The sequence below is a fragment of the Oncorhynchus masou genome, chromosome 31 (genome assembly GCF_036934945.1).
Source record: "Oncorhynchus masou masou isolate Uvic2021 chromosome 31, UVic_Omas_1.1, whole genome shotgun sequence".
In the NCBI taxonomy this organism is placed as follows: Eukaryota; Metazoa; Chordata; class Actinopteri; order Salmoniformes; family Salmonidae; genus Oncorhynchus; species Oncorhynchus masou.
In genome coordinates this window covers 33,502,900-33,530,117 of record NC_088242.1, presented here as the reverse complement: position 1 = coordinate 33,530,117, position 27,218 = coordinate 33,502,900, and the positions used below count along the sequence as shown (strand labels likewise).

At 42.3% G+C, this 27,218-nt stretch overlaps 1 protein-coding gene across 5 annotated transcripts in view; it reads left to right on the top strand.

The window, feature by feature from the left end:
* Nucleotides 1-27,218, top strand: part of LOC135523835 (outer mitochondrial transmembrane helix translocase) — a 133,432-nt gene that overhangs the window by 8,629 nt on the left and 97,585 nt on the right. For 3 of the 5 annotated variants that reach the window (XM_064950786.1, XM_064950784.1, XM_064950781.1), the window contains exons 2-4: nt 537-680; nt 3,339-3,491; nt 25,661-25,778. The gene's annotated coding sequence lies outside the window, so the exon portion shown is untranslated. Of the gene's footprint in view, nt 1-536; nt 681-2,596; nt 3,492-25,660; nt 25,779-27,218 lie in introns of those variants that run through there. The other 2 variants (XM_064950782.1, XM_064950783.1) reach the window with 2 other exon arrangements.

Genomic DNA, 27,218 nt, shown 5'->3' with positions numbered 1-27,218 from the left:
CTTGCAAAAACTATAGTTTGTTAACAGGAAAATGGTGGTTGAAAAACGAGTTTTAATGACTCCAACCTTATGACTCCAACTGTATTTGGCTAAGGTGTACATAAACTTCCAACTTCAACTGTACAGGATTCCATATGTTTTATTTCATAGTATCGATGCCTTCACTATTATTCTTCAATGTAGAGAATTGTAGAAATAAAGAAAAACTCTGGAATGAGTAGGTGTGTCCCAACCTTTGACTGGTACTGTATATGGGAGACATTAAGAGATGTGAAAAAACATGGTTGTGTTTTCTTGTGCCTCAGGTAGGGGTATCTCAAACGAAATACCTTTTTGAAGGTTGGCAACCAGACTAATTATGGCAATATGTTACTAGCATAATCAAATATGGACATATTTTACAACATTTTACCAATAATATTTGTAAGGGGACTCAAATGTCAATCCATTGGTGTCTGTTTGTTCTGTCAACTTTGAGCAAGTTATTCTTTGGATTCCAATATGGCTCTCATCTTCATCGTCACATTGTGTTTCAGTTTCTATGAAGAGCTGCTGGCCCATGGTGTTCTGAAGCCACTGTTGTCCTCAGTGGAAGGCGAGGTGATGGATGGAGGCCATAAAAACTATGTCACTCCCAACAGGAGTGTCGTCCATCGTCAACCATTTCCTCAAGCAATCAGGTAGCCCCGTCTCCTACCCTTTTTACCTTTTATTTGAAGAGCACACATTTCATGTCTGTCTCAAATATCTTTGACAAGGACCTTGTTGGAGATGTGATTTGCTTGTGTCGTTGTCTATTGAGTATAAGATAGCAGAATGTCATACTAGGTTAAAGTCGTGGAATGTCATACGAGGTCAAAGGTTGCAAGTCGTCAACCGATTAATCGGAATGGCTGATTAATTAGGGCCGATTTCAAGTTTTCATAATAATCAGTATTTTTGGACACCGATTGTGGCCGTTTAATTTTTTTTAACACCTTTATTTAAGTCAGTTAAGAACACATTCTTATTTTCAATGGCAGCCTAGGAACGGTGGGTTAACTGCCTTGTTCAGGGGCAGAACGACAGATTTTTACCTTGTCAGCTCGGGGATTCGTTTTTGCAACCTTCCGGTTACTAGTCCAATTCTCTAACCACCTGCCTTACATTGCACTCCACGAGGATCCTGCGTGGCAGGCTAACTACCTGTTACGCGAGGGCAGCAGGACGCCAAGGTAAGTTGCTAACTAGCATTAAACTTATCTTATAAAAAACAATCAATCTTAACATAATCACTAGTTAACTACACATGGTTGATGATATTACTAGTTTATCTAGCGTGTCCTGCGTTGCATATAATCGATGCGGTACCTGTTAATTTCTCATCGAATCACAGCCTACTTCGCCAAACGGGTGATTTAACAAGCGCATTCGCAAAAACTGCACTGTCACCAATGTGTACCTAACCATAAACATCAATGCCTTTCTTTAAAATCAATACACAAGTATATATTTTTAAACCTACATATTTAGTTAATACTGCCTGCTACCATGAATTTCTTATAACTAGGGAAATTGTGTCACTTCTCTTGCGTTCCGTGCAAGCAGTCAGGGTATATGCAGCAGTTTGGGCCGCCTGGATCGTTGCGAACTGTGTGAAGTCCATTTATTCCTAACAAAGACCGTAATTAATTTGCCAGAATTGTACATAATTATGACATAACATTGAAGGTTGTATATGTAACAGCAATATTTAGACTTGGGGATGCCACCCATTAGATAAAATACGGAATGGTTCCTTATTTCACTGAAAGAATAAACGTTTTGTTTTCGAAATGATAGTTTCCGGATTCGACCATGTTAATGACCAAAGGCTCATATTTCTGTGTGTTATTATGTTATAATTAAGTCTATGATTTGATATTTGATAGAGCAGTCTGACTGAGTGATGGTAGGCAGCAGCAGGCTCGTAAGCATTCATTCAAACAGCACTTTCGTGCGTTTGCCAGCAGCTCTGAGCTGTTTATGACTCAAGCCTATCAACTCCAGAGATTAGGCTGGTGTAACCGATGTGAAATGGCTAGCTAGATAGCGGGGTGCACGCTAATGGCGTTTCAAACATCACTCGCTCTGAGACTTGGAGTAGTTGTTCCCCTTGCTCTGCAAGGGTCGTGGCTTTAGCGGAGCGATGGGTAACGATGCTTTTAGGAGGGCTGTTGTCAATGTGTTCCTGGTTCGAGCCCAGGTAGGGACGAGGAGAGGGATGGAAGCTATACTGTTACACTGGCAATACTAAAGTGCCTATAAGAACATCCAATAGTCAAAGGTATATGAAATACAAATGGCGAGAAATAGTCCTATAATTCCTATAATAACCTCAACCTAAAACTTTTTACCTGGGAATATTGAAGACTCATGTTAAAAGGAACCACCAGCTTTCATGTGTTCTCATGTTCTGAGCAAGGAACTTAAACGTTAGTATTTTTACATGGCACATATTGCACTTTTACTTTCTTCTCCAACACTTTGTTTTTGCAATTTTTAAACCAAATTGAACATGTTTCATGATTTATTTGAGGCTAAATTGATTTGATTGATGTATTATATTAAGTTAAAATAAAAGTGTTCATTCAGTATTGTTGTAATTGTCATTATTACAAATAAAATAAAATGTAAAAAAATTCAAATCGACCGTTTAATCGGTACCGGCTTTTTTTGGTCCTCCAATTATCGGTATCGGCGTTGAAAAACCGTAATCAGTTGACCTCTACTATCAACAGATAAAGGAGGGGGATATCCAGGCCTTTTAGAAAACATTCACAGGAATTGAAGCCTACAAAACCTAATAGTACAGTGTTAGCATATCAAATCACAAGCCTCATGCAACAACAGCTATTTTATTTCCAGTCTCCACTAAAAAGAGGTTGAGGGCTCCATCTATATTTTTTCTGGATCTCTATGGTGCGCCTAACCTGGTTCTTCATCTCTAAAGAGATTCTGTAGTCTAATTCTGGAATGTACAACTCCGGGTCCTCGGAGAGAAGAGCTGTGCATCCTTGCTCTAATTTCTATCTCATCCTGTGTTTCCTCCTCATTGTGCATCATTTGATTACTGTTTGTGGTGAGGTAACATACTGTTCTACTCGTCGCTTGCCACCGCCATGTGCGGCAGAGCGTGTGTTTGTAACCATCTCCAGGCTGTGTGTATCATTAACCACAAAGTTTGAATCATTTCCTCAGTGATGCACAAACAGGTTCTCTGTATTTGACATCCTCTCTGGATTTTTCCTCACCGCCTCTCTTTCCCTCCTTCTCTTCCTCCGTCGGTCCCTCTCTTTCACTGGAACGGTGAGGTGCAGGGGTGTTATTTAACCACCAAGTCACCCACATCTACCAGAATGGCGCAAGCTGGGAGGTGTGTCGGAAGGGCATGGCCACGGAGCAGTTTGACGCTGTGGTCCTCACCGTGGCCATACCGCAGATCCTACAGCTGCAAGGAGACGTGGGCTCCTGTGAGTATTGATCTACCAACCATCCGCTGATGCACAGACATATGCATGGTTAGTCATAATACTACACAGCTCCAGTCTTTAAGGGCCGATGTGCTGTATGCTGCTCCTCTTTCATTCTTTTATCAATTAGGATCCAAGGAGGTTAAAACAGCTGGACTGAGGATCTTGAGGGCCTGAGTTATGTACCCCTGATATACTGTACACTGAGTGCACAAACATTAGGAACACCTACTCTTTCCATGACAGACTGACTAGGTGAATCCAGGTGAAAGCTATGATCCCTTATTGATGTCACCTGTTAAATCCACTTCATTCAGTGTAGATAAAGGGGAGGAGATGGGGTTAAAGAAATATTTTTAAGCTTTGAGACAATTGAGACATGGATTGTGTATGTGCCGTTCAGAGGGTGAATGGGCAGGACAAGATTTAAGTGCCTTTGAATGGGGTATGGTAGTAGGAGCCAACTTGACACAACTGTGGGAAGCATTGGAGTCGACATGGGCCAGCATCCCTGTGAAACGCTTTCGTCACCTTGTAGACTCCATGTCCCGATGAATTGAGGCTGTTCTGAGGGCAAAACGGGGGTACAACTCAATATTAGGAAGGTGTTCCAAATGTTTGGTATACTCAGTGTATATACAGCCTATGGTTTTGTTTCTAATCAGTAAAATATGTGCATTGAACAATATGCGAGATATTCAGATATTGTCTAGTTCACCTCTGCCTCTTGTTAAATGTGAGTTTTGGCATAGCTGGAGACAGCCAGGTCTTACTGTAACCTCAGGGTTAGAGCGTTGTGCCAGTAACTGAAAGGTAACTGGTTCAAGTCCCGGAGCCGACAAGGTAGAAATATCTGCCATAGTGCTCCCTCCAATTGTGCCAGGTATGCTGGACATTGTTGGACCTTGGCTCTGACAACAAGCTGCTACTTAATTTTATGTTCATGATGAAGCTCTCCATCATTCCTCTGACTTAAGAAATTGGGTGTTATGAGAAATCTTTCTTGATATTTGCTCCTCACTCCAACACATATGTATGAATGCATCACTCTGGCCTCTCCAGACAGACAGAAAGACAGCTGACTGGCTGGACGGTGGGTGATTAGGCCCCACCAGTAGACCAACAAACACAAAGCCTGTCCTTGGCTGCCACACCGCTGTCCGGGTCCCTCCAGTCGCATGTTAAATCAGTCTCCAGCTGTCTCTGGCTGCGAGGGGCTCGCATCCACAGCCAAATTTGTATTCTCCAAGTGAGATTTCGAAACCCTAACGCAGTGTAGTGTAGATTCCTAAAGGACGAATATGGAAATGGGAGAGGAAGGCATAGTCCTCCAGGGTGTGTAGAGTTTCTTGGAAGCGGTGAATAATGCAGAGTGTGAGCAGAAGTTGCTGCATTCCAAATGAGCCACTGGACTGAAAAGGGGAATAAGACAAGTGAAAACGGTGGAGGAAAAGTGCCTATTGCTACTAGGGTGAAGAGATGGTCTAAGATGCTGAATTCCGAATGACTAGTTTGGTATCACGCACAGAATGTTGAGGATGGTCAAAGTAGGGCAGTACAGTCGTGGCCAAAAGTTTTGAGAATGACACAAATATACATTTTCACAAAGTATGCTGCCTCAGTTTGTATGATGCCAATTTGCATATACTCCAGAATGTTATGAAGAGTGATCAGATGAATTGCAATTAAGTGCAAAGTCCCTCTTTGCAATGCAAATGAACTGAATCCCCCAAAATTATTTCCACTGCAATTCAGCCCTGCCACAAAAGGACCAGCTGACATCATCTCAGTGATTCTCTCGTTAACACAGGTGTGAGTGTTGATGAGGACAAGGCTGGAGATCACTCTGTCATGCTGATTGAATTCGAATAACAGACTGGAAGCTTCAAAAAGAGGGTGATGCTTGGAATCATTGCTCTTCCTCTGTCAACCATGGTTACCTGCAAGGAAACACGTGCCGTCATCATTTGCTTTGCACAAAAAGGGCTTCACAGGCAAGGATGTTGCTGCCAGTAAGGTTGCACCTAAATCAACAATTTATCGGATCATCAAGAACTTCAAGGAGAGCGGTTCAATTGTTGTGAAGAAGACTTCAGGACGCCCAAGAAAGTGCAGCAAGCGCCAGGTTCGTCTCCTAAAGTTGATTTAGCTGTGGGATTGGGGCACCACCAGTACAGAGCTTGCTCAGGAATGGCAGCAGGCAGGTGTGAGTGCATCTGCACGCACAGTGATGCGAAGACTTTTGGAGGATGGCCTGTTGTCAAGAAGGGCAGGAAAGAAGCCACTTCTCTCCAGGAAAACCATCTGGGACAGAATGATAATCTGCTAAAGGTACAGGGTTTGGACTGCTGAGGACTGGGGTAAAGTAATTTTCTCTGATGAATCCCCTTTCCGATTGTTTGGGGCATCCGGAAAAATGCTTGTCCTGAGAAGACAAGGTGAGCGCTACCATCACTCCTGTGTCATGCCAACAGTAAAGCATCCAGAGACCATTCATGTGTGGGGTTGCTTCTCTGCCAAGGGAGGGGCTCACTCACAATTTTGCCTAAGAACACAGCCATGAATAAAGAATGGTACCAACACATCCTCCGAGAGCAACTTCTCCCAACCATCCAGGAACAGTTTGGTGACAAACAATGCATTTTCCAGCCTGATGGAGCACCTTGCCATAAGGCAAAAGTGATAACTAAGTAGCTCGGGGAACAAAACATTGATATTTTGGGTCCATGGCCAGGAAACTCCCCAGACCTTAATCCCATTGAGAATTTGTGGTCAATCCTCAAGAGGCGGGTAGACAAACAAAACCCCACAGATTCTGACAAACTCCAAGCATTGATTATGCAAGAATGGGCTGCCATCAGTCAGGATGTGGCTCAGAAGTTAATTGACAGCATGCCAGGGCGGATTGAAGAGGTCTTGAAAAAGAAGGGTCAACACTGCAAATATTGACTCTTTGCATAAACGTCATGGAATTGTCAATAAAATTCTTTGACACTTATGAAACACTTGTTATTATACTTCAGTATTTCATAGTAACGTCTGACAAAAATATCAAAAGACACTGAGACAGCAGACTTTGTTAAAATTAATATTTGTGTCATTCTCAAAAGTTTTGATCACGACTGTAGAGGATGAGTTGGTGAAGCGGAGATATCTTCCTGAACTGTGCTGCACTGCGTTTGACAGTTAAAGCTGGGAGGTACACCTGAAAGGAACTATAGTCTGGCTGAAGTGATGGTGTCAGCTATGTTACTATATACTGAATGACTGTGACATGTACTTTACAAACAGTAAATGCCAATCCAATTCAAGATTTGCTGAATCTTAAGGAGCAGAGGGGAATAGGTTATTTAAATTTAGACAGAGCCTCTGTAAGTATTACATATCGAATAACCTGTCTCTACAATATTCCAAGTGTTGTCTCGAGAAAATGTAAAAAAAAAAAAAAAAAAATCTCTACTGGGGATCAAATCAAATTGTATTGGTCACATGCTGGTCACATGCAACAACTTTACAGTAAAATGCTTACTGTAGACATTCCCAACAACACAGAGTTAAAAAGTAAGACAAATATTTGCTAAATAAAAAAGGAAATAGTAGCACAATTTCAACAATAACGAGGCTACATACAAGGAATACCAGTACTGAGTCAACGCTCAGTGGTACAAAGTAGTTGAGGTAATTGAGATAATACAGTATGTACATGTGGGTAGGGGTAAAAGTACATAATGTGCTGCTAGTGAGTTCACTTAATAGACAAATTCCAAAGCTAGTTAGTCGGCCCAGTTTGACTGCTTTCATTCAAAGCCATAGAAATGACTTCAAAGCCCCCATGACTTAGAAATAGATTTATGGATTCATTTGAGAAATGTGCTCTGTGCCTTTTGGGCTTAGGTTTACTGTGAGAAACTCTATCCATACAAATGGTTCTGCTTTACAGAGACAGGCTGGAGTCATTTGGGAGCATTCTTCAGAGCCCCGGCTCCTTTGTTGTTTGTAATTTATACACAGATCTTTTGACACTTGCATGCATATTTTCTTCTCGCTATAGTTTTCGGTCAAATTAAATCTGACCCAAACGAACCATCTGTCTGCATGTAGTGTGTTGATCTCATCATGGATTGATTGTGTGTATTCATCGGGTGTGTTGTGAGTAACAGCAAATGCCCCTAGAATGTGAAGGACAACTGGTTCATTCTAGAACACTCAACATCATTGGGAAAACAATTGTTACTGTATGAATATACACTGTTCATCGAACATCTCATTCCAAAATCATGAACATTAATATGGAGTTAGTCCCCCCTTTGCTGCTATAACAGCTTCCACTCTTCTGGAAAGGCTTTTCACTAGATGTTGGAACATTGCAGCGGGGATTTGCTTCCATTCAGCCACGAGCATTAGTGAGGTCGGGCACTGATTTTGGGCAATTAGGCCTGGCTCACAGTCGGCGTTCCAATTCATTCCAAAGGTGTTCGATGGGGTTGAGGTCAGGGCTTTGTGTAGGCCTGCCAAGTTCTTCCACACCGATCTCGACAAACTATGTATGGACCTCGCTTTGTGCACAGGGGCACAAACAGGAAAATGTTGGAAGCACAGAATTGTCTAGAATGTCACTGTATGCTGTAGCGTTAATATTTCCTTTTGCTGGAACGAAGGGGCCTAGCCCAAACCATTATTCCTCCTCCACCAAACTTTACAGTTGGTGCTAGGCATTGGGGAAGGTAGCGTTCTCCTGTCGTCCGCAAAACCCATAATCGTCCGTCAGACTGCCAGACGTGCGATTTAATCACTCCAGAGAACGTGTTTCCACTGCTCCTGAGTCCAAAGGCGGCAAGCGTTTACACCACTCCAGCCGACACTTGGCATTGTGAACTTAGGCTTGTGTGCGGCTGCTCGGCTATGGAAACCAATTTCATGATGCTCACGACGGACAGTTATTGTCCTGACGTTGGTTCCAGAGGCAGTTTGGAACTTGGGAATGAGTGTTGCAACTGAGGAGAGACAATTCTTTTGGTGCGCTTCAGTACTCAGCGGTCCCGTTCTGTGAGCTTGTGTGGCCTACCACTTCACGGCTGAGCCATTGTTGCTCCTAGACATTTCCACTTCACAATAACAGCACTTAGAGTTGACCGGGGCAGCTCTAGTAGGGAAGAAATTTGATGAACTGACTTGTTGGAAAGGTGGCATCCTATAACGGGTGCCACATTGAAAGTCACTGAGCACTTCAGTGAGGCCATTTTACTGCAAATGTATCTATAGAGATGGCATTACTGTGTGCTCGATTTTATACACCTGTTAGCAATGGGTGTGGCTGAGATAGCTGAATCCACTAATTTGAAGGGGTGTCCACATACTTTGTATATATAGTGTATATACTTTTTGCCACACTCTGAATAGGCCCGGCAATAGACTAGCGTCCTGTCCAAGCGGTACACATGAAGATGCCTGACGCTACAGAAACAAAAAATAACATCCTTCCCCTAATGAGCCATTCCATTCCATTCTTCCAAGCCATGGCTTGTGCAACAAGGCTACTTATACACTGAGTATACCAAACATTAGGAACGCCTTCCTAATATTGAGTTGCTACCCCCCTTTTGCCATCAGAACAGCCTCAATTCGTCGGGGCATGGAGTCTACAAGGTGTCGAAAGCATTCCACTGTTGTATCAATTTGGCTGGATGTCTTTTGGGTGGTGGACCATTCTTGATACACACAAGAAACTGTTGAGCATATAAAACCCAGCAGTGTTGCACTTCTTGACACAAACCAGTGCCCCTGGCACTTACTACCATACCCTGTTCAAAGGCACTTAAATATTGTCTTGCCCATTCACCCTCTGAATGGCACACATACACAATCCATGTCTTAAGGCTTAAAAATCCTTCTTTAACCTGTCTCCTCCCTTTCATCTACACTGATGGAAGTAGATTTAACAAGTGACATCAATATGGGATCATAGTTTTCACCAGGATTTACCTGGTCAGACTTATGTCAAGAAAGAGCAGGTGTTCTTAATGTTTTTTATACTCAATGTATATTTATATATGTTTAAGACCACCAGACATTGGTTTGCCTTTATAAATTAGATGCAAATTATATACAGTAGATAAGATATATTTCTAAATGTGGGTGGTAGTAATGACTTTGTCAGATTCATTCATTATGCATTTTATTTAGCAAAAAAGGTCCTCCGAAAAATGTGAAGATGTCAGTGATAGTGGTGCAGTGCGAGGGACTGGACAGAGGAGGGCAGTAACAGGTGTGAGCTGGAGCCAGTCCCTGCCCCCATGAGGATGCAGTCTGGAAGTCATTTAAACAGAATCAAGCTCCAAAATAACCCTTGCTTCACAATTCCTCCTCTGTCCTGGTTGCTCAAAATTCTGAAAATATGAGACACTGATAAATGTGTTGTCATTATGTTGAACAGAGAAATGGGGAATAAGAATAGTCTGCGGATAATGTGCAGAAATCTACCCAAACAGTAATTCTAATTAAACATGTCTAGAAAGCCAAATCATACACAAAATAGTGGGGGGGGTTTTTTCATATCAAATAATTTTTGGCAGGTACTGTATGAATTTTACATTTGATCTCGCTGAACAGAGTCAATGTGGATGTATCTGTTCTCTGCAGACCCTTTTTGAAATGAACAAGTTTATTGGTAAAACCCCTCAGAACCACCTTGACTGAGTCTCCAAAGGGATCTAGTTATTTTTTTAAGTATCTGAAACCGCAGGGATCTAGTGTTTCTTGAAGCATCTGAAACCGCAGGGATCTAGTGTTTCTTGAAGCATCTGAAACCGCAGGGATCTTGTGTTTCTTGAAGCATCTGAAACCGCAGGGATCTAGTGTTTTTTTGAAGCATCTGAATGGTCCAGCTCTTTGTTGTGCAGTTAGTCTTTAGATAATGGTTTCATGTGTTCTACGTTTGGTTAACATAATAGAGATGGTCGAGGTATAGGCCTGTTGTTCTTAAGGTTTCAATATAGCATGGCTCTCTTTGCAAAAAGTGGTACGATTTCCTCCATAGAATTCCTTTTGTGTTGCTCTGGGCAAACTTAGGTTAGGAGTACAGTATGTGAAGACTTACCTATCTGCACCTGTTCCTCTAACTGTTTTTAGTCATAGGCTATATAGATTTAGTGTGAATGCAAGAGTGCATGTCTTTTTTTCCACCTCATTTTGTGGACAGTGTGAACACAGCATCACACTGGATCTGATCACCAAACATTTTGCTCCCTGCTTTTACATGACCGTCCATTCTGGTCTGGATTTTAGCCATTTTTATTACCGTACTGGTTAGCGATTAGATCACCTTCATGGTTTTGTTTTCTGCCCAACGGTTATTTTATAATTTATTGTCGCCCTGGATGTCTGCCTAGTTGAGGGCCTCTCTTCGGCCACCTCCTGTTACCTGCTGCACTGCTCCCCGTCTGCCCTGGTCTGTCTCTCCCAGTCTGCTACAGGTGCCCTCGCCACTCTCTCTCCCTCCCTCTCTCCCTCCGGAGCTTCGCAGACTTGTTTACTGATCTGCTGTTGGACTATTTGATTAGTGATTCTTGCTGTGTTTTGTATTATTATTTAGGAATGTTTTTCATTTGAAGTAGCCCATTCATAGCCCATTTAATGAGGGTTTAGCGTTGCATTGGCTACATATCTTAGGTTATTCTGTTAACTTTGTATGTGCCGAGCACTGTGTTTTCTCCCGTGGTAATTGATAGGGCAATAAACTAACATTCTGCTGTCGCTCATTTTGCTGTTGTCTGACCTTGGCTTTTACCATGTTGGCAATACTTTTAGAGCCCGTTGCTCTGTGAATGAGGAAATACATGACTGTTTCTCCTTCGTGTTTCGGGAGAAACCACCCTCTTGCTCCGTAAATGCACGTGAGAACTGTGCATATTTCTCCCAAACAGAAATCTGACTCTTGCGCTTCCATGTCAGGACTGTTCTCTTGGTGCTCAACCATGTCTCTGGACTTCACACATCTCCTGAAATATGTGGCCTTAAAGACTAGTGACTATGGATTGTCGTTCAAGTCCCGTCTGTAAAAACCCCCGATCTAGACTTGCCATTATCTTGCTGCTTCTACTGTCTGGAAATGTGCAATCTAACCCAGGTCCTGACATTTATACCCCTGCCGAAGTAAGTAGTCAGAGTGGCCTAAAGTTTCTGCATATGAATGTAAGAAGTCTTCTGCTGAAGCTTGACGGTCGTTCTGACTTCTGTTACCAAACCTAAGCAATTTCAATATCTGTCTTCGATCCTAAACCTTGTCTCATCTTTAGATATTGTTGTATCTTGTTGTTTATAGACCTCCATCTGCTACTGCTGGCTCTCTGGATTGTATTTCTTTCGAATTGTTATCACAGAATGTCAACTCTGAGTTTGCCCTGATGGGTGATCTGAATCAGGATTGGTTAACATCTAGCTCTGATCAACTCAAAATTCTATGGAATACCTATAATCTCACCCAGATTGTCAACAGTGTAACTAGGTTGATTATAAAGTATCATCTTTGATTGATTTAATACTCCTCATCGTTTTAATGCTTCTGGTATTTTTGCAAATGACATTAGTGATCAACTGTGCTATTTCCTGTGTGTGAGATGGTAAAACTAACTCCTAAGCAATCTCCACGTGTCATTATGAAAAGAAACTAGAATCAGTTTGATATTCAAGTTTTTTTACATGACGTATCTAGCATGGAATGGAATAGAATTGAATTAGTCCCTGATGTTGAACTAGCCTTATCTTACTTCCACAACGCATTCCAGGATGTATGCAATAGGCATGCCCCTTTAAAAAAAAAAATCAGGATTAAGTGCAGAAAGAACCCTTGGTTTACTGATGAATTTACTAAAATCATAAGGGAACGAAATGCTATGTGGGCTACAGCAAGAGGATGATTGGATGTCTTTTAAATGTCTTTGAAATATGGGTGTTGCAATGACCCGAAAACTGAAAGCATACCACTACTTTAAATCTACTTCGGATAATTTAAATAATCCCTCCAAATTTTGGCAAAGTAGTGAAAGGTTTGGAGTGCAAAAAAAGATACACAGCTTCCCAAACAATTGTTGGTAGAGACACAGATTCTAACTGAGAGAACCTCTATTCTGAAAGCCTTAAATCAGCATATTCTAGATGCAGACAGTTTATTTGAAAAGGTTGAAGGTATAAATGAGCCCCCCGTGAATTTACCCGACACCCCTGTGCACTCCTTCGCCAGGTTCTCCTTCTCATCCTTCTCCGTTTCAGAAGTGCATAAAGCCCTGAAAGAAATTGATAGAAAGAAATCCCCTGGCCCTGATAATCTAGACCCCCGCCTCCTACACCTAGCTGTTGACATCATTGCTCCCCCCTAAACATGTACTTTTAACCTCACGCTTGACATTAAGGAAATCCCGAAGTTATGGAAATCTGTTTTTGTACTGCCTCTCCTGAAAGGTGGAGATCCTTCGCTACTTGACACCTATCGACCCATATCAACATTGTCTGTACTGTCAAAGGTACTGGAGTCCTTTGTTACGTAATATGTAATTGTTGTACTGTGTGTGTGCCTATAGTTTGGTCCAATGTTGCGTTAGTGTATGTAAGTTGTTTAGTCTGAAACTGTCTTGAAAAAGCCTTAAGTTGTTTAGTCTTGATAAAGAGATGTTATCTCAATGAGAAAAACCTGTATAAATAAAGGTTAAATAAAAACATTTAAAACGTTGTTTTATTAGATGATTGGACTGGATGTGTGCATGTTATTCTGTTGATTTCTGATTTATTGCCTTACGATCGACAATCTGGCCACTATCCCTTTAGAACTGCAAACAATATGAAATAAATCAAAGCCCTTGGTTTCAATCAACCACATATCCAAGCTGTCAAATGTACAGTGGGCAAGTTCTGAACATACTGTTCAATGTTGTCTCGTCTGAAGCGTTTGGTTTTATGATTGGTATCCGGATGAATACTCAGGCATAGCTTGTGCGCGTCTTGTGGTGTGTCTTGGCCTTCACAGCACTTTTCCTTTCCTTGCAGGGGAAATGAGTGGGAAATACGTCCATGTATCGTTTGCAAAAGATGAATGAACTCGGGGAGCACTGGCGGGACATGGCACGCCTGATATAAATCACTGTGGTCTCCTGGCTTATTTGTTCCCCATAATATATTGCAGAGGATTTGGGGTCAGCGGTTTGACACGGTTCCTGGAGCACTAGTTTTAGGGAGGAGAGGTGTCCTTTCATCCAGGGTGGCTTGCCAACGTCTTTGCCAGAGGCTTAATGCATTCTACCCTAGCCAATTGCATGACTTTTTAAAAATTTATTCTTGGAAGTGAATTCCCTGTCTTAATGTTTGGAGCTTTTGCAGAATCTCCTCTTTTTACCCTTTACTCTAGCGAAATGTCTGATTTCATTGACAACCCAAGCCAGCTGCCAAAAATGAACAACAGAAGCAGGAATGTTGGTTTTGCAAGAGCTGGCAGAGTTCACAAAGTCACTAAATGACATAAGACATTTGAAACGGTTTCTGATGGCCAGTGTGTCTGTTGCAGTGTTCACAGGGGCCCCTGTTGGTACGGAGGGTGTTCCCTACAGCCAGCCGCAGCCCACACACACACAGCATGCTGTACCCACATTGGAAACCGTCTATGAAACATGTCAACCCACAAAAAAAACATGACACAATCCTCCTCTTCCCCACACTTTCCTCGAATTCGAATGGATCCAGGCCATAAGTGGAGCACTATCGGTATTACAAACAGGTGGTTAACCCGGTCCTGGAACAATGCAGAAGAGCTGAGTAAGGTCATTTTTAAAATTAGAATGCGATATAAACTCACTTCCGCTTTGGCACACACCGTTTTAAAGCATTAGAGGAACCGTTTCTGTTCTTGTGGGTAAAGAAAGAATAGGACAAAAGAGGAAGTTAGTTGACCCTCAGTTATAAAAATGTTACAGGCTAACCCATAGAAAAGAGTAGTGTTTCTATGAAACAATTATTTTGGCCTAAGGCCTACAGTATATCACAAAAGTGAGTACACCCCTCACATTTTTGTAAATACACTTTGCTACAATGTAAAGTAGTGAGTGTACAGCTTGTATAACAGTGTACATTTGCTGTCCCCTCAAAATAACTCAACACACAGCCATTAAAGTCTAAACCGCTGGCAACAAAAGTGAGTACACCCCTAGGTGAAAATGTCCAAATTGGGCCCAAAGTGTCAATATTTTGTGTGGCCACCATCATTTTCCAGCACTGCCTTAACCCTCTTGGGCATCGAGTTCACCAGAGCTTCACAGGTTGCCACTGGAGTCCTCTTCCACTCCTCCATGATGAGCTGGTGGATGTTAGAGACCTTACACTCCTCCACCTTCCGTTTCCATCACCTTTACCCTCAGCTTCTTTAGTAAGGCAGTGGTCGTCTTGGAGGTGTGTTTGGGGTCGTTATCATGTTGGAATACTGCCCTGCGGCCCAGTCTCCGAAGGGAAGGGATCATGCTCTGCTTCAGTATGTCACAGTACATGTTGGCATTCATGGTTCCCTCAATGAACTGTAGCTCCCCAGTGCCGGCAGCACTCATGCAGCCCCAGACCATGACACTCCCACCACCATGCTTGACTGTAGGCAAGACAAACTTGTCTTTGTACTCCTCACCTGGTTGCCGCCATGCAGACCAATTTGATGCAGTGTACAGCGTATGGTCTGAGCACTGACAGGCTGACCCCCCACCCCTTCAACCTCTGCAGCAATGCTTGCAGCACTCATACGTCTATTTCCCAATGACAACCTCTGGATATGAAGCTGAGCACGTGCACTCAACTTCTTTGGTCGACCATGGCGAGGCCTGTTCTGAGTGGAACCTGTCCAGTTAAACCGCTGTATGGTCTTGGCCACCGTGCTGCAGCTCAGTTTCAGGGTCTTGGCAATCTTCTTATAGCCCAGGCCATCTTTATGTAGAGCAACAATTCTTTTTTTCAGATCCTCAGAGAGTTCTTTGCCATGAGGTGCCATGTTGAACTTCCAGTCTGTATGAGGGAGTGTGAGAGCGATGACACTAAATTTAACACACCTACTCCCCATTCACACGGGAGACCTTGTAAATACTAACGAGTCACATGACACCGGGGAGGGAAAATGCCTAATTGGGCCCAATTTGAACATTTTCATCTCGGGGTGTACTCACTTTTGTTGCCAGCGGTTTAGACATTAATGGCTGTTTGTTGAGTTATTTTGAGGGGACAGCAAATGTACACTGTTATGCAAGCTGTACACTCACTACTTTACATTGTAGCAAAGTGTCATTTCTTCAGTGTTGTCACATGAAAAGATGTACTCAAATATTTACAAAAAATGTGAGGGGTGTACTCACTTGTGATATACTGTATATGCATGCAAGTACAGTATAATAGTGATTCATGGTTTTCACTGTCCTCTAAATATGTTGAGATATATTGATTTACAATAATATACTGCAAGTACTGGCTTCTTAGTAAAAGCAGTGTTACTGCCTAAATTAATGTAGATATCTCCCGTGTTATCTGAGTGTGATCGCTTTCATAGTCGAAGCTTAAGTGTTGCTCTTTTTATAGAGGTGGAAGTCAAATGAAAAGCAATGAGCAGATCTATCAAAGGTTATCAGTGTGTAGCCACTCTCAATCCCCTTTGCACTGGTTTTATCATCTGTCAAACAAATTAGCCACAGATCTGCATGATCAAAGTGCACTTGGTCCTCCCCAGCTCTCCCTCAGCCAAGGCCCAACTATTTTTACTGAGAAATTATAACTTGCCTCCACCAAGCTATGAATCATAAAGCCCTGATCCACTCGACTGTAGTTTATGGCATCCTCGCGGGTTCACAGCATTTCACCTCTCCCCAAAGTACCCCTTCAGGTTTCCTCAACTTTTATTGCCCATAGACTGTCACCACCACTTGCGACCCTGGCCTCGAACTGATATCCCTCCCTTCGTTCATCTCTCCGTTATCTGTCCCTCTGGCCGGACCACACCCTCTTCCCATGGAGGCCAGCATATAGCAGTGCCTCCTCTGCTGCCCGCCTGCCCTACCGCCTGCCTTTCTCCGATGACATCATCCGTCCTGTCCGGTCACAGCACAGTGCTGAGAGCCTTTAGGCCACTGCTTTGATTTCCCTGAGCTGCAGATAGCCACTGACAGGCTGACCCCCCACCCCTTCAACCTCAGCAGGATAGAAATAAGAATAAGTACTGCCGCATGGAGCGGAGGGGAGTATGATGGAAGCACCAGAACCAGGGCAGTCAGGCAGTCACTCACCTCCTATATTTGACCCCTCATTCTCTGTGTCGGCTCCCACGCCAGTCTGATATTGAGAAACCTAATTCTTGTTCCGTTCTTATGAAATGCCTAACTGTTCTTGGCAGGCACGCCTCGCTTGTGTGGCAATTTGTGTTTTTGGCAGCCAAGTTTGATTTGTGGCTTTGATAGTTTGAGATGAATAGTATGCACACTGAGGATTTCTCCCCAGAACTCCCTTTACTTACAGTATGCTTTTCAAATTCATTAGTAAACAGCCATATTGCACATTTCGGTTTATTCATTGTTGAAACATTCATACCTTTTAGTTATTTATGCAGTTGTATCCTTTGAACAGGTTCAGGTTTATAGTTGGACTGTGTTGTTATGCACAGCTTCTCTATTCAGACAGTGTGTATGTCTGTCTGCCTGGGGTAGCTACAGCAGTGCTTCAGTCTGGTGTGCCTAAAATGATGTAATCCTTCTCTCTGATTACTGTCAGAGATGCATCGTTTTTTTCCCCCCTGCCTGCTCTGTGTCGTCTTACAAAGACTAACCATAGAGGGGACAGAAATGTGCAATATATGTCTCCAAAATATATGTTGATGACTTGATGATGCTAGAGTGTAGGCTACAGTATATGTTCTGTATGTATGTTCCTCATTTCACGTCACACCTACAGATTGTTTCCTGTTTCCACTAGCAACCCTGTTTTCGCTGCTTTTTCTGTCCTCTTGTTTCTTGCTGTTTTGCATTGCAAGTGCATGTGAAAATATATAATGGACTTTCTGTTGCCTGTTAAGGGTAAGGAAACAAGTAGAAGGTTTATTGGTTCCTCACTGTGGTTGATGAGACGTTTTATAAAGGAGACGGAAACAAGTGGTGACGCACATCCCCTATCCTCTGGGGTTCAAGTATTTCACACCCACTTAACGCGTGAACCCCTTATTTACATAGCTCACCCGTAAGTACCCAAAATACTTCCAAAGACTCCTGCCTACCAGCACTTTTATTCAAAATAGAAACTATGGCCACAGATGTCTCGCCAGGTTCTGTCTCTGCTGCACAGAGCACTGTGAAGGGTTTATATAGCAGCTAGGTGGCTTCACATTCACAGGCCTGCCAGTGTGCACAGATGATGTCATCGATTGAAAGCACAAAACACATCCATTTTAGGGGTTGCATAGATGTCAGCCAAAGCTCTGCACTAAATGGGTGGTATGCCATTTTTCAATTCTCTACTCACTGGCTGAATTTGAGTAAGTAGATATTTTTTTCCCCTCCTCCAGTTGTACCAACGGCTTTCATTCGTAGAGGAACTGTTGTGTAGTTTGAAATGGGGATTAATTGATTTCCTATTCTGTTCGATTCTGTTCTGTCCTGCAGCACTCTGACTGCAGCAGTGACACTTCTACAGAGGAGAGAAGAGGGGATGTTCCATAGATTTAGAGAGAACTAATATTTTGTAGGTAAACGGTGTACTACTGCAACTTTTATGAATGCATTTGGTAGCTATCCATCAACCCAGTTCAAAGTCAGAAATAAAAATACCTTTCTAGTTGAGTTTGCATGATACAAAGCAATATGAATAGCTGGGTCAGTATGAATAGGTTAAGCTGGTCAGAACTAGTGCTTAGCTCCCCCTATAAAAAGACAGTGGAACTTGCACATTTTTACTCCCTCCCTGCTAAAAATAACCACTCTGGCTTGACGTCAGTCCTGGAGCCTGCAGGTTGTCGCTCTAAATGTCTCTGTTTGGGACAGAATTAAACACAAGCTATCTCTGAAATAAACCTAGCCATTTAAGCCCTGAGGTGCTCTGTTTACCCAGAAAATGGTTCAACTGACATCGGAGCAACCTAGCTTAATTTGCTTGGCTACACAAAGGGGTCCGTTAAGCTTGTTTGCAGAAAGGGGAAAAAAACCTCCAGCAAATACATTAAGAAACATCCCCTGAGAATGTGTGCTGTAGCCCTTTACACTCGTACCCCGTATACGGGTCTAAAATGGCAGATTTAGTCACTGATAAGTGTCTAAATTGGAACACAGTGGCTGTACAGTAACATGCTATACATTACGTCAGAGCTCTGCGCTTCACAGCGCTGTGTGGGTTTTGACTGACAGCCGTTCTGAACTTGAGCACCGCACGCGACAAGTAGTTGCTCCCATCCCTCCCCTAAATGTTTTGTTTGTCTCAGTGAGGGAAATGCTGTATATTAAGAGGACTCTATGTATTTTTGAAAGATGAGACGTTGAGGATTATAATAAATACCACTTTTGATGTCATACAAGTAAACATCTGTGAGTCCAAATGTGCACTTCACACTTCCATATCATAAAACTCATGTCATAAACAGGGTCAACATGTATAATCACTGTGTTTTCAGGCTGGGCGGTATACCGTATTTTATGATATAATGGTATTGATGCACGGACCGGTTTGGGTTTTTACTTTACCTTCTATAACGTCATATGAACGTTTGGCTTGTTAAATGTGATATGCTGTGTGCAACGTCCATTTTTATAGTTTACTTCGCTATTTAAGTCGTCTCTCTCTCTCTCTCGACGCAACTTTCCACACAGACCTAGCCCCCAGACCTGTCACTCAAGGAGCACATTTGTTTCTCGACTACGAGACACTTGAGTTCAGTCTGCATGGTCAATGCAGCACATGCGCCAATGTCGATGACAACGATGCTGTTTTATCTTTTGCTTCTCCATATAAAACCACTAGCGTTCTATAATTACAATATTTGTTTGTGTTTCTTACATCTGCAAACAGCTAGTTTGTTCTCTGCAACTTGGGCCTAAATCTTGTTCGCTGCTAATGCTAATCACTAGCTAGTTAATGAGTCAGCGCAAACGTAATTAGCTATAGAGCCTGATAATACCAGTGATAGTGCAGACCTAAATCAGCATGTTGTTTGTGAAACAGTATCTTCTAAATCAAAGAGGAATACACGAAGCAAGAATGTTAGCTAAATTAGGTAGATTATAGGGTTCACTAGGAAAAACTTATCAACACTTTGGTTCCTACCCTGTCACAACTCCTCCCTGGCATTTTAATTTGTTGTCATGTTAAACAACACTGTATTCAAAGTGCACACTATTATATTCCAAACATAGAATTAGAATATTCATTATATTTCCATGATTCCAACAGTTCACTCGTGTAAAATGTCAATTGTAACATTTATTTAAAAATAAGGCCTAGATGTTTTACCCATATCGTGCAGCCCTGCTTGGCAGTTTGGAAATGATCTCAAATGAGTGCAGGAAATGCAGAAATTTATCAATTATTTTGGGTTGAATTGAACAGTTTAAAACAATCAGAATGGAAAAAGCACCATTGAAATCACTTAGAATGTATGTGGTGTCACTCTAGGGTCACGCACTACTCATAAAGCAATAAAGCAAATATAGAACTTTCAACATAAAATACCGTCCAAGAATTTTTTTAATACCATGACATGATATTTTGGCCATATCGACCAGCCCTCCGGTGTTTGATGCACAGTTACAAGATGACATGGCTTCATACCTTGGGTTGTTCTGAACAGAATGAGCCTATGTTTGTCTGTCGTAGGGTTTTCAGCAGAAGAATTTACTTCCCTATTAATTTTCAATGAGGGCACACAGAGAAATGTGCGGGGGATTGTGAGAAGGTGAGTGGCGAAACCCTGCTAGCGGAGCGGTTGAAAAAGTTGCGCTCCGTTTCATGCTAATTTCAAGCTAAGCGTTGGAGAGCGAAGCGTTGGAGCAAAGCGTTGTCAAGAGGATGCGCCAACTCTGGTCAAAACCCACTGTATTGTATAGAAAATTCACTATGGGACACGCACCTGAATGCACTCATGACTCCTTTCTATGCGCACCAAAAAGACGATCTGTTTCTCTGAATTGCCTTTGTGAAAGCCTAACACAAAGATTGCATTTTATAACTGAGCTAGTCATGTTGGCAATAGAACAAGCATTCAAATGATGCCCACCTGACCCAGATCGTGATTTATAAGTTTTTTGTTTTGTTTTTAAGTTTGTTAACAACAACAGTAATTGTGTGACGGTGGGGATGCGGGGCTGTGTTCCAAACAAAACAACTTGAAGTGTGCCTGCTCTAGTTCCTCAACGGCACAGCTTGGAGAGCTAAAATAAAAAAAGCACCTCATAGTTGAAGACTCTTCTTTGAGTCATGAAAGTGCGTTGAAATTACTTAGGAACTGTGCACACTTTGGAAAGGTGTGTGTGTGTGTGGCCACTTGGAGACACCAGTTAGTCCTCTCACTCATATCCTTGTATTTTTTTGTTGTCTTATGTTGCACCTACCCCACATTTTCCAGTAATATTCTGAACATGTTACTGAATGTATCCAGAATGTATTCAGATATCGTTATCAATTAATTCTGTGAAAAGTACAGTAAATGTAAAATGCACATAGAATCAACAGTGTAATGTTTGGATTCAGTCTTGTGTCAGGTGAAATGTTGTGTCCTCAACTTTGCTCTAATAATTTTCCCATCATCTCCAATCTGTTCCCTTATAATTGCTTGGATGTGTATGCATATGCTTTTCATATTCCTTCTGTAAGAAACATTTCAATGTAGCCCTATTCATATAAGCCAATTCCCACGAGTGTAAAGGGTTAAAAGTACACTGTTGCTGCAGCTGTGGAGGAGTTGGTCAGAATCAGATCCATTTTTCCTTGCCGTCTTCCATGCATCACCCTGGAGATAAAGAGGCCGGAAGTTTTCTTCTACAGAAGCAAGACGCATGCTACAGCGAGAGAGATGTATGAATGTCCAGACCGGTCTATATGTTTGCCACTCATATCTCTAGTCTGACTCTGTGGCTCGGGGAGAAGTGTTAGCTGAAAGTGAATCTTTGTTGTGGTGAGGAACAGCAGAGTCAGTTACTGGCATGGCTATCTGAGAGCTTTGTCTGAGATTTTATATTTTAATAATGCAAAATACACAAACAGAAGGACACCAAACAGTCAGAGAGAAATAATGCATGAATGAGATATTCTGACCTGTTCTAATGGTAAAACCCCAAGTAGGCTACTTCATCCAGACTCCTCTGTCTGGCCAACACACTACCTCATTCTCTTTGTAGAGTGTCTCTAATCTGACCCTAATCTAGATGCGTGCTGCAGTTGGAAAAGTCATTTAGCCCCCTTCCTAAAATATATTGTCTACGCCATTCGTCATTCCAACAAATTAGTTCTCAGATGGGATCCATTAGGAAACGGGGCTAATGACGGGGCCGGTCACTCCTGTGTGGGGGCTTTCTTACCGCTGACAGACACAGAGTGCTGGGCGCTGAGCCGCTGACCTCTCCTCTCTTCCCCTCTCAGTAAGCACGCCAATGACTCACCCTGCCCAATAAATATTTTACTTATTGTTGGACACAGTTCATGTACAAGTGCATTAAAGGTTAGCAAAACAACCTCCTTTTTCTTTTTTCCCCTTCTAACTAATGGGATGCCGTCCAAAACCTCTCAGGCAAATATTAAATCAACCTTTAAAGGGCTAAGAGATCATAAATTGGGGGAACGGTGCAGTTAGAGCTCGCCTCGCGCGCGGAGTGCTGGCTCTATGAATAACTTTTCAATGCGCTGCTGTGGTGCTGGGGCCGAGCCCCCCTAGGGAAGCAGCCAAAGGCAAGGTCCTGGCTGGGAACAATGGAGAATGGCTGGGAGTAGTGTTCTGACCCATTCAAACCTTTGTGTTCACTCGCAACAATGTCCATTTAAAACAATACTAACGTGAAATAAATCTCCTACCACCCCCGTTTTAAAAATAAACAGATGCTGATGATTTTGTGAATAAACACTTGCCAGTAAGAGTGCCAGAACATAGCTTATTTCATTGAGTCCTTGGTTTGTGAGGCACTGTTTATGCTTTGAATATCACATTCAGCTATGCTTTGTAAATTACGCTTGGAAGCATGGCACTCAAGAATGTTTACAGTAACAGTGTGTGCAGAGCAGCTGAGATGTGGCACTTTGTACTTCCTATTTTACCATCTTATTTCTTAACTGTTGTCACACTTTATCATTCCTGTCAAGGAAAGCGTGTACATCACTTGACACCTAGGCTTCTGTGTTAACAGGCCTGTGGTTGTGGTCAGTGTATTTGCAGTGTTCTCATCTCATCATGCTGTTGTATGTTAGCCTTCCTCATTTTGTCTTGCCGGTTGACTATCCTTTATTATAGAGTTGGTGTTGGTGGACAAACCATCCTTATTACAGTGAGAGGGACATACAAGGATCTTCTCAGATTATCAAGTGCCGGTGTTAGGTCAGGAAAAGCAAGGGTGTTATTTTAATAATTTTTCATGGGTTGTGGGATTATTTAAGATGATTTAAGATTCTCTTTGAAGAGGTAGGGTTTTTAGATGTTTTCGGAAGGGGGCAGGGACTCTGCTGTCCTAGCTTCGGGGGAAGCTGGTTTCACCATTTGAGGTGCAAGGATAGAAAAATAGATTTGACTGGGCTGAGCTGAGCTGAGCTGACCTGACCTCCCGTAGGGGGAGAAACCAGAGGTGGCAGAATGGCAGTAGTGTAAAGTACTTCAGTAAAAAATACTTTCAAGCACTACTTAAGTAGTTTTTGGGGGTATCTGTACTTTTACTTTACTATTTATATTTTTGACAACTTTTACTTTTACTCCAGAATGTACTTTTTACTTCATACGTTTCCCTGACACCCAAAGTACTTGATACATTTCGAATGGTTAGCATGGCAGGGAAATGGCCATGCACTAATCAAGATAACATCCCTACTGCCTCTGATCTGACGGACTCACTAAACACAAATGCTTTGTTTGTAAATTATGTCTGAGTGTTGGGGTGTGCCCCTGGCTATCCTTACATTTAAATAACAAGAAAACAGTGCCATCTGGTTTGCTTAATATATGGAATGTGAAATGATTTATACTTTTGCTTTTTGTAATTTAAGTATATTTTTACAATTACGTTTACTTTTTATACTTAAGTACAGTACCAGTCAAACGTTTGGGGACACCTACTCATTCAAGTTGTTTATATTTTTATATATTTTTTACTATTTTCTACATTGTGGAATAATAGTGAATACATCAAAACTATGAAATAACACATGGAATCATGTAGTAACCAAAAAAGTATATTTTAGATTTGAGATTCTTCAAAGTAGTCACCCTTTGCCTTGATGACAGCTTTGCACACTCTTGGCATTCTCTCAACCAGCTTCATGAGGTAGTCACCTGGAATGCATTTAAATGAATAGGTGTCCCTTGTTAAAAGTTAATTTGTGGAATTTCTTTCCTTCTTAATGCATTTGAGCCAATCAGTTGTGTTGTGACAAGGTAGGGGTGGTATACAGAAGATAGCCCTATTTGGTAAAAGATCCATATAAGTCCATATTATGGTAAGAACAGCTCAAATAAGCAGAGAGAAATGACAGTCCATCATTACTTTTAGACATGGTCAGTCAATTCAGAAAATGTCAAGGACACCAGAGGATTTGTATTTGAATGTTATTAGGGACCTGACAAGGCAGTGGTGAGAGCATGTGGTGCAGACACAGATCCTCTCCACGTCACCTGGCCCGTCCGGTAGGATGCAATCCAACATTGTGCAAAGCCTGAGATGCCCAGCTCTGTGACGGTGAAGAGGAGGATCCGATGGTTCACAGTGTCGAAGGCAGCGGATAGATCTAGGAGGATGAGAAGGGACAGAACAGATTTTTACTTTGTCAGCTCAGGGATTCGATCTAGCAACCTTTTGGTTACTGACCCAACGCGCAAACCACTAGGCTACCTGCCGCCCCATGCAATGGATGTGATGTTCTCCTCCTTACTAATGGGCATAGCTGGGATCCTCATGGAGCACCATTAAGGTAGCTCACTGCAGCCCCATATTGCCCCAGTCCAGGGTCAGATATTATTTAATTCCCCTAGTTGTTAAAGATAGGATTATTTAGGAAAGTAATCTGATCCTAAACCTGTAGTTTTAGGAGGGAAACATGCACCTTGAGTGTCACAGTAGTCCTACATTTAGCGAACTAGACTCCTGACTCCCCCACTAGAGCTGCAGTGATTAACAGTGCCTGCCAGTACACACTCCCTGCTCACACTCCCCACTCATTTGGAGTCCAGCAGCAGCACTACAGGCCTGTGGTTCTTCCTAGTACCTTGGCCCAGGCTGCAGGGCCTATAAATCTCATCCAACCCAGCACAGTCTTTATGTAGCATGGCAGTCTAGCACCCTGACATGGTGAGTAAACATGCCATATATATTCTGGGCCCTCCTCCCTTCTGGCACAGAGTATATTTTATTATAAAAAAAATTTAAACATTTATTTAGCTAGGCAAGTCAGTTAAGATCAAATTCTTATTTACAATGACAGCCTACCAGGGAACAGTGGGTTAACTGCCTTGTTCAGGAGCAGAACGACCGATTTTTACCTTGTCAGCTTGGGGATTCGATCCAGCAATCGGTTACTGGCTCAATGCTCTAACCACTAGACACCCTGCCGAAGTTCTACTAACAGTCTGCATATTAGTGAATTGTGGGACAGGACTATAGCAGAGCAGTGATATGCTGGAAGTATAAGGAGAGGCTGGATCGATTCACTTGGTTCTGTGCTTCGAACCCACACTGTGGACAGTCTGCAAGGGTATTGGGCATCACAGTCGGTCTTCTTGGTGTTGCCTTAAGGACATGCCACACAAGCAGGGGAGTGATGGGCCGAATGTTTAATACCCAACTGAACTTTGGGATTTTATGTGAAAACGCCCTTGCCTGGCCTGCATGTTTCTCCCTTCACTCTCTCTCTCTCTCTCACTCTCCCCCTCCCTTTTACACCCCATTGATCGGCTGTGAGCCGTCGAGCGAGTTTCACAATAATATTCTCTTTTACAGCCTTGCCCCTGCCAGATGGGGAAGAGGCATTGCCGTTTATGATGTGTAACCGGGCCTTCCAAGTGATGCGCGACTCCACATGGCTGCCACTCCGCCGCCCGCACGGATCCTTTACAAGGTTTGACAAAAATGCAATTAAGTGAAAAGACATTGCGGTGTGAAGGGGCGAAGCGCTTGCCTCCGGGGATGGCGACGTGCAGGGGAGCATGTATCCTATCAGACTAGAGGACATGTAGACACAGGAGAGTAGAGGGGCTAGGAGAGGAGCAGCCATTTTATTTGAACACGAGGAGAATCTCAATTGCATTTCCTTGATTCCTCACGTCCTCTCTCCTCTGACCTTCTCATCCAATGGGTTTTGAGAAGGAGGCAGACGAGAGAAGATTCAAGGGATCAAGGAAATGCAATTGAGATTCTCCCAAGGACGCATTGTTTCCTTCACATTACGTCATTCAACAGGGGAAATGGTGTGATGTGCATTCATTGCACTATACATGTCCCACTTCACCATACATTCATGTCTTAAAGGGCAATGTATTTCCTCCTCCGTGCAACTGTTTTGTGTTTTCAGAGCACCTCATTGTGAATCTTGAAATTAGGTAAAATACTGTGTATTTGAATGGTGTTGAAGGCTTCCCCCCACCCCCAGAACAGGTAGATAGCTATTTGTTTGCCATGGACCGTGACCTTTACATTGAGCACATTTTAGAGTGTAAACTTTTTTTTTCATTTATGCTTTACAGTACTCCTTCCTCCCTTACTGACTATAGATACTGTGACTTCCACATCCACCTTATACTTCACTATACAAAGCTCTTCTCTTTTCTTCTTGGTGTAGTATAGTCATAAAGATTTGAATTATGGCATTTAATTAAGGCATTGATAGGCAGTTTAATTCTAGCACATCAGACAGTAAGCCTGCGGGTCCACATATAAAGGGCCATTGTAATTGACTGTTGGAATAAATCTTTCTTAAAGTATGGGGTGTAGACCATAGACAGTCCCAATTCGGATGTATAGACATTGTAAAGCATACCCGAGGGGCATTTTAAAAGGAATTGTTCATTTGACCTTTGCTACTGTACTATATGTGCTGTGCATTAATTTTAATACGGATATTGACAGGGTATGAACTTCTATACTAGGGATGGGCATTTGACGTTTTATGACTGTTCGACTACTCCCATGATTTTTTTCAAGTACTTGTAATGGAAAAAATGCATGTTTTTAGAAGGGCAAGGCCAGCAATGGAAAACAAATATGTGAAAGTGCACAACAATGCCTAATTTATCATACCCATTACAGATAACAAAACCTAATTGCTAAATTGCCTCATGTATATTCAATCAATAAAAAACTATTGCCTTTGAGATTAATTTATTGAATCTATAATATCAACTGGTTATATTATATCGTGGAACACAATCTTCAAAAAGGCAGTAACCTCAGCAGTGGCGCTTGCTTGTAAAAGCCTATGGATGTGTGAAGGCAGAGCCTTGTTTTGTTATACAGTCAAGACACATCTCTTTTATAGCAAAAACATGATGTAATATAAAAT